Source organism: Leucoraja erinacea, chromosome 6, assembly GCF_028641065.1.
Source record: "Leucoraja erinacea ecotype New England chromosome 6, Leri_hhj_1, whole genome shotgun sequence".
Taxonomy (NCBI): Eukaryota; Metazoa; Chordata; class Chondrichthyes; order Rajiformes; family Rajidae; genus Leucoraja; species Leucoraja erinaceus.
In genome coordinates this window covers 71565089-71573601 of record NC_073382.1, presented here as the reverse complement: position 1 = coordinate 71573601, position 8513 = coordinate 71565089, and positions in this window count along the sequence as shown.

Genomic DNA, 8513 nt, shown 5'->3' with positions numbered 1-8513 from the left:
AGCCAGCAACAGTGATCATGCAAAGGTGGGGCCCACAATGGTCTATTGTTGGCTGTGGAGTGAAACTAACAAGTGAAACAGTAAAATTCAGCAGGACGACAGTGAAACTAGTGGGACGACGAGGGTGGGGGAGAATCAGAGAGGGGGAAAGCAAGGGTTATTTGAACTTGGAGAAATCAATACCACTGGGTTGGAAGCTGCCCAAGCATAATATGAGGTGCTGTTCGTCCAATTTACATTTGACCTTACACTGTAAGTGGAGATGGCCCAGTACAGGAAGGTCAATACAACAAAAAAAAGTTCAGCATTTGTAAAAGGAACAAACTAACAATTGAAGGACATTCAGACATGCTGTCATTCCTGCTGAGTAACTCCAGCTTCTTATATCTATGTTAGAAGAATGTCTGGTGACAGAATGCCAAAGTCGCTGCTTCACAGAGAGCTGAGTGAGAGCAAACAACTATGTGTGGACAGAAAGAAACATTCAAAAGCTCTTTAGACATCCCTGGGGAATTTCAACATTGCCACACATCACTTGGAATGACGTGCTGGATTTTCACGTTTGGTGTACCCGCATATAAAGCTGTGCTTGCTCAAATGAAGGAAGCAAAGGCGAGAAGAGAATCTTGAAAATTAAGAAAAACTCTGCAATGTATAGTATCAATAAATTCCATTCATGAGATTTACAAAAATCTGATGTCAACTCTGTTCATTTAATATTTTGCAATGATCTTGACATCATATCCTTTATAAATTCTGGCTATTGTCTGGAAAATCCCCAAATCTCGTCTGGTTCATTTCCTTGTTTTCAAGATGCAAATCCCAGATAATATTTTCCATTGGTGTTCGCATTATCCCTTCCACTTCTAAATATAAATAGATGACATCCCAGATGTTGTCATTTCCTCATCCTAATTTTCCTCAAGTGATACAGATCTATTAGACGCTAAGCTATAAGCACCTTCTAAAATATGTAACATAGTTATTTTTTAAAGTGACACAACCATTGTAACAACTTAGAGTTAATTTGCAAATTCATGTACAATAGAGCTCCAATAATCCACAGCCAATTATTCAGACATCTCAATAGTTTGACATCTGACAATAGTTCCAATTCTGTTCAATTTTCTGGGTGGGGAAGTGGTGGGAGGGACAGTTCCTAAATTACAGTACCTATTAATTCACCGAGGCCTTGAATATGCTCAATTTAAATTCATCTGGGCCCCATTTCACCCCATCTTTAAACTTACTGGTTTAATCGAAAATTCATTATATCTGCATGTAACATCTAAAAAAAAATTAACTCTACGTTGTTACAATGGTTGTGTCATTTAAAAAAAACTAAGTTACATATGTCTGAAGAAGGATTTTGGCCCGAAACGTTACCTATTTCCTTCGCTCCATAGATGCTGCTGCACCCGCTGAGTTTCTCCAGCATTTTTGTGTACCTAAAAAAAAATTAAAGTTGTGTAGGGGCAATAATAGGACAAATAGTTATTAGTCTATATAACCTGCTAACCCAGCAGCAAAGTGCTGAGCATGCCAGCTTAGAGTACCTGCAAATCAATGACTTGCATTTTCCAGATTTGGGTGTGAATGTAGATGGCGTGCTTATCAAGTTGGTGGATGACACTAAAATCTGTACAACGTGGAAGAGAAATAAAGAATAATTATGACAATCTATGATTACAAGATCTTGATGAATTGGGGAAATGGATTGAGCACTGGCAGATGGAGTTTAATTTAGAAAAATCAAGATGGTGCATTTTAGTAGGACAAACCAGGGCAGCACTTGCACAATAAACTGTACGGCCTCAGGAAGTGTACAACTGAAAGGCCTGAGTATACAGTCACATGGTTGTATGAAAGTGGTGACACAGCTGAGCAGGGTGGCGTCTTGATTCAGATTCAGATTCAACTTTAATTGTCATTGTCAGTGTACAGTACAGAGACAACGAAATGCATTTAGCATCTCCCTGGAAGAGCGACATTGCATATGATTTGAATAAATATTTACATTAGCATATATACAGACATAGGTTTTTTCCTGTGGGAGGTGTGTCTGGGGGGGGGGGGTTGATTGGCAGTCACCGAGGTACGTTGTTGAGTAGAGTGACAGCTGCCGGGAAGAAGCTGTTCCTGGACCTGCTGGTCCGGCAACGGAGAGACCTGTAGTGCCTCCCGGATGGTAGGAGGGTAAACAGTCCGTGGTTGGGGTGAGAGCAGTCCTTGGCGATGCTGACAACGCTTGCTTTGGACAGACTCAATGGAGGGGAGCGTGGAACCGGTGATGCGTTGGGCAATTTTCACCACCCTCTGCAATGCCTTCCGGTCGGAGAAGGAGCAGTTGCCATACCATACTGTGATACAGTTAGGAAGGATGCTCTCGATGGTGCAGCGGTAGAAGTTCACCAGGATCTGAGGAGACAGATGGATCTTCTTCAGTCTCCTCAGGAAGAAGAGATGCTGGTGAGCCTTCTTGATCAGAGTTGAGGTATTGTGGGTCCAAGAGAGGTCATCGGAGATGTTAACCCCCAGGAACCTGAAGCTAGAAACACATTCCACCTCCGTCCCGTTAATGTGGATGGGGGTGTGTGTGCCGCCCCTGGACTTCCTGAAGTCTACAATGTGCTCCTTGGTCTTCTGGAGGGTTTGAGTGTAGGAGATGGGAGATGATGCTACAACTGTACAAGACCTAAATAAGGCCACATTTGGAGTACAGTATATAGGGCTGGTCCCCCTAGATGTCATTAGATTGGAAAGTGTGCAAAAAAGTTTTGAGATGTAATTAGGTCTGGAGGGTTTGAGTTACAAGGAGAGGCTGGGTACATTTTCCCTGGAGTTCAAGAGGCTAAGGGTTTGCCTTAGAGGTTTATAAAATGTTATCCCCAGGGTAGAGGAGTTTAAAAACTAAAGGGCATAAGTTTAAGGTTAGAGGGAAAAGATTTAAAAGGGATCCGAGGGGCAAACTTTTCCGCACAAAAGTACATGGAGCTGACAGAGGAAGTGGTAGAGGAGGGTACAATTGCAGCACTTAAAAGACACAGACTGGTACATGGATAGGAAAAATTGAAGAGATATGAGCCCAGTGCAGGTAAGTGTGTTCAGTTCTGTTGAACAACTTCACCAGCATGGACATATTGGACCGAGGGGTCTACAACTACATAAAACATTAAGATTACATTCCAAAAGGTAAAACAAATGAACATATTTTCAAAATCTTATTGGTAGAGATTTCCCAATAATTTGGTATAGATTCCTAACTAGGTGTTAATGTAATTTGTACTGAACATTGGTTGGTATTAAAAAGGATTAAATTCGGAGGAAAGCCAAAATGCTCGAGTAACTCAGCGGGTTAGGCAGCATCCCTGAAGAATGTGGATTGGGGATGTTTCAGGTCAATGATCTATTGTATTTGGATTTTCTGTTTTATAATTCATGGTCTGTATGCAGATTAATAAATTCCCCTTTGATCTATCATCAAATATGAAATCAAGAAGATGAACAGAATTATATAAAAGTTAGTAACTATTAAAATGAGGTTGAAAATCAGTAAAATTAAAATGCTGGTCATCTGAAATAAAGATTTTTTAAAAAGCTCAGCAGTTCAGGCAGCATTCGTGGAGAGAGAAACAAAGAATGCATCATCAGAACTTGAAGGGTCTCAAAATCCGAAATGTTAACGTTATCCACAGAGAATTCCCAACCTTAGCATTTTCAACATTTTCCTTGATTAAAATGACATGATATACCTTATCCACTTCCTCGCAATACTAGTCTATCTTACTGCTTACACAAATGGCATGCATCTTGTCTGACGCATGGCAGCCAGCCTCTGATATACATGTCTAGAGCAGATGTTGTACTCAAGGATCTTTGTACCAGAATTCTACCAGTGAGCCACAGCTGTGGTGTAAGTTTAACAACAGATAACACATCAATTCTCTTGGCACTGTAAGGTGATTATTTTTCTCTTTCAAGTCCTACGCTAAGTGTAAGACTTGAACGAGTAAATTAATCACCTCCTATAATCTGCAGTGAAACTTTAGCTGCAAGCCCATTTTGCTGATTTCATAGTGAAAGTATTTTTTGAATCTAATGGCATTTGTATTTTTTGTTGCAGTGGAAATCCAAAAGTTGTCGTCACAATAACTGATAGGAAACTTTGCTGAGCTTCCAAAAATGAAGACCAATTCTAATTCCCTGCTAACTGGGTGGATATTCACATCAATGTGTAACATGATGATTAACTGAATGACTGTTTAGTGCAGATTAAACCATCTCCATTTGTATGTGGTAGATGACTGGTGCTTACTAATTACATGAAAGCATTAACACCTACCAATCAAGATATCAATAATATAATGCTTTTTTTTTCCGTTTTAAAAATAATTTTGAACAAAGCACTCAAATGTGGAGCAAGTCTTGAAAGTGATATTCTTCTATGTCTTCACCCCATTTTGACGATACCATGGCACTTTATGGGATTCAGAATTAATTCAATGCACTTGGTACCACCTCTGGCAGTCTGGGGCATCGATTGAAAGTATTTTTGTTTATAAAATATCACTGACAAGTCAATGCTGCAGTTTTCCAAATTAGACACATTCCCAGATCATTGAGGGGACCAATATACAGGATTGATTTAGCTGTGCACTCATCGTGTCCAAATCTGGATTTGTGGTCTGCTAGTTTTCACTATGTTCGTTGTTCACCAATGAAGTAAGACCTTACATCTACAATCCTCTAACATTAACAATTGTATTGGGGGAAGGTAGGTGGAAGTATTATTATGTTTAAGGCAGCAGTGGTGCAGCTGGTAGAGCTGCTGTCTCAGTGCTAGAGACCTGGGTGCAATCCAGCTCAGGTGCTGATTCTGTGGAGATTCCATGTTCTCATTTTGACCACCATTGTGTTCTCCATGATGTCCACCATGTGCTCTGTGATTTGCTCTCATATCCCAAAGATGTGCAAGTTGTAGGTTAATTAGCCTCTAAATTTTGGATTAGGAAAGATAACATAGAGCTACGATGAACGTAGCTGCCATGGAGTCATTGGGCTGAATGGCCTGTTTCCTTGCTGTATCTTTCAAATAATCCATCTTCTCATACCGAACCCTTGACCATGATTCCCCCAGTCGAACACCAAGCAATCATCTCCCAGAAAGTTTGTGATCTCATCACTTTTGTCCATTCCCCCTCCACTTCTTCACAACCTCTAAATTTATTGTTCAAAAATGATGCCACATTCTTTGGTAGTTGACCTGACTGAATTTTTGTTCTCTTTGTCCGATTACCTGAAGGTGCTGGGAACAGGGTTCAGAGAAGTCAAGGCACGTGGCATTGATTGGTCAAAGCAAATAGGCAAGGTGAAATTGAAGCTGGGCATACGAAAGCGGAACTCTCATTTTCACAGTGGGACCGAACCTAAACTTCAGTACAAAATACTCGAATGTAGCTGTTTGTGATGCTTTTGTTTCACGTTGCCTATGTGGAGCCAGAACCCTGCGCCTGGGCGTGAAATGGTGGTCGCCTAAGCAGGTGGGCGTTTGGGAGGGGGGGGTTGTGGGGTAGGGGGTGTATGAACTGGGGGTGAACTGGGGGGGTGGTGGGGGCAGGAGGGGGGTGGCGGTTGTGGTGTGTGGGTGTGGGGTGGGGGTGTAGGCAGGTGGGTTGGGGGGGGGGGGAATTGTGGGGTGAGGGAGTGTGTGGGCGAAGGGGGTTGTGGGGGGGGAGAGGTGTGGGTGGGTGGAGTGTGTGGGCAGGGGGGCGTTGTGGGGGAGGGGTGATATGTGATGGAGGTGTAGGCAGGTGGGTTGTGGGGGGAGGTGGGGTTGTGGGTGGAGAGGTTGTGGGGGAGGGGTGCAGGGGAGGTTGTTTTTGGCGGGTCTTTGGGTGGGAGGGACAGAGTTCAGAGAAAAGATGGGGTCGAGCCATGGGGGAGGGGGTATCACGGGGAGGGGGCAGGAGCCAGCATGGGGAACCAGAGGGGAAGGGGCTGGAGCTGTGATGGGGACTCACAGCGGGTGCTGGTCGCTCTCCTCTGCCAGGATCAAAGTCTCCGCTTTCCGTTTGGTGACATCTCTGACTCCGCGCCGGGCCGTTTCCGGTCCCTCCAAAAATTGTGTCCGGTCGGAGACCTCCTCGGCTCCAGTAAAGACTCGATGGCACATGACGGGGCGGACTGTCCCGGGTAGTGACAGGAGAAAAGACCAATCCACGCGGCGCTTAATGGCAGGATGAAATTGATCTGCGCACGCGTGGTTTTTATGCTTTCTAATCCTCGCTAACTTTTACATTAAGCCACCAATTGAAATGAAACTTGGTGCACTCACAGCACAGGAGAACGGTGAGTGAGCTGGCGAAAAATCATAGCGTTTTTGCACAAATAGAAAAACAACGCAAACCAGAAGATAACAAGATCAGAGTTTTAGTTATGTATAGATAGATGCTGTGCACACAGTTATACATTGATGGGTTGCGCTTGCATTTTGACCTGATGGTTTCCAAATTGTCAAATGAATGCTGATAATGTCATTTAAATTATAATCTCCTGTCATTCATAACAATGAAATGCCAGTCAAATTTGCTTCTATTTAAATGACAACTTTCCCAGAGTACTGGCTAAACTTATACTCAATTCTAATCACCTTAAATAATTAGAAATCCACTTCAATCACATTACATATGTGCTAAAGGTCATTCCATATACCAGAAGCAGTTTACTTACAAATAGCCAATATATCTCTGTAAAACTTTCGAAGTAGATAAGAGAGTTTTATCTTTTCACCAACATCATTTCTCAGTGGTTGAAAGTCTTCTTCCAATCCAGTGTCGATGTTATGGAGGGGAAATGGGAACTTGACACTAATGCAGTACTCAAGTTGACAAAGGCATTAAATGTCCTTGCAGGGGTCTGCCAGCATTTTTCACATCCCCTCAAATGGGAGATCTGAATTTCATGGAAAATGTGAATCACTGCAAGAAAAAGTTTGACAAGAGGATGGGGAACATGTTACAAGAGCAGTCACTAAACAAGCACATCGCAAGAAACCCCACTCTCATTCAATTTCCAAAATTATGTTTTCCTAAAGATATTGAAGGGCAACAAACATTTTAGTAAATTAAACAGAGGCCAGGAAAATTCAATTGGTAAATTGATGCAGCCTCTAGTGGCCAATTAAGGAGCAACAGAAAATAAAAATATTTGAACCATGGTTGATTCTTTGTCTTATTGTTTCTGTAACATCTCGACCCGGAATAAAAAGTGTGAAGATTGTAGACTAATCCAAAGCCATATTAACCAGTAGTTTAAGACTTTGGGTGACAGATGAGTTTTGTATTTGCTGCAGATAAAAAACAATTATGGTATAATGAGATTATCAGAATACTGTGAAAACCTTTAAAAGATGAACAAACATTTAAAATGGAAGAACTTAAGCCATACACATCAACATTTTTCAAATTAGAAAGGTAGATAAATCAAGCATATTGCGCTCTCAATCTCCTAGAATGAATGAGGCTTTTGTATTTTGATGCACATACCTGAATAATGAAAGTTTTGAAAGAGATCAATTTGCCAGGATTGTTGAAGTACTTGCTGCTCTTTCAGAGATTGATTCGTGGATTGAAGGTTACAAGGTGTAACCAGAAAGGATTGCCTTGCAATCACTCTAGTTAATAAAAAATGCAAGGCAAACTTGTTAAGACAAATGAGTAAGAGAGATTCTAGAGATGCTGACAATAGAAACATAGAAAATAGGTGCAGGAGTAGGCCATTTGGCCCTTGGAGCCTGCACCGCCATTCAATATGATCATGGCTGATCATCCAACTCAGTATCTTGTTCCTGCCTTCTCTCCATACCCCCATGATCCCTTTAGCCACAAGGGCCACATCTAACTCCCTCTTAAATATAGCCAATGAACTGGCCTCAACTACCCTCTGTGGCAGAGAGTTCCAGAGATTCACCACTCTCTGTGTGAAAAAAGTTTTCATCATCTCGGTCCTAAAAGATTTCCCCCTTATCCTTAAACTGTGACCCCTTGTTCTGGAATACTCTGTTATACTCAAATCCTTTTGTTATGAGTGCTAACATACCATTCGCTTTCTTCACTGCCTGCTGCACCTGCATGCCAACTTTCAATGACTGGTGTACCATGACACCCAGTTCTCGTTGCAGTCTGCTTTCCTGTTTTTGCCACCAAAGTGGATAACCTCACATTTATCCACATTATACTGCATCTGCCATACATTTGCACACTCACCCAACCTATCCAAGTCACCTTGCAGCTTCCTAGCATCCTCCTCACAGCTAACACTGCCCCCCCCCCCAGCTTCGTGTCATCCACAAACTTGGAGATGTTGCATTCAATTCCCTCATCCAGATCATTAATATATATTGTAAAAAGCTGGGGTCCCAGCACTGAGCCTTGCGGTACCCCACTAGTCACTGCCTGCCATTCTGAAAAGGACCCGTTTACTCCTACTGAACCCCCAATACCGTGTGCTTTAAG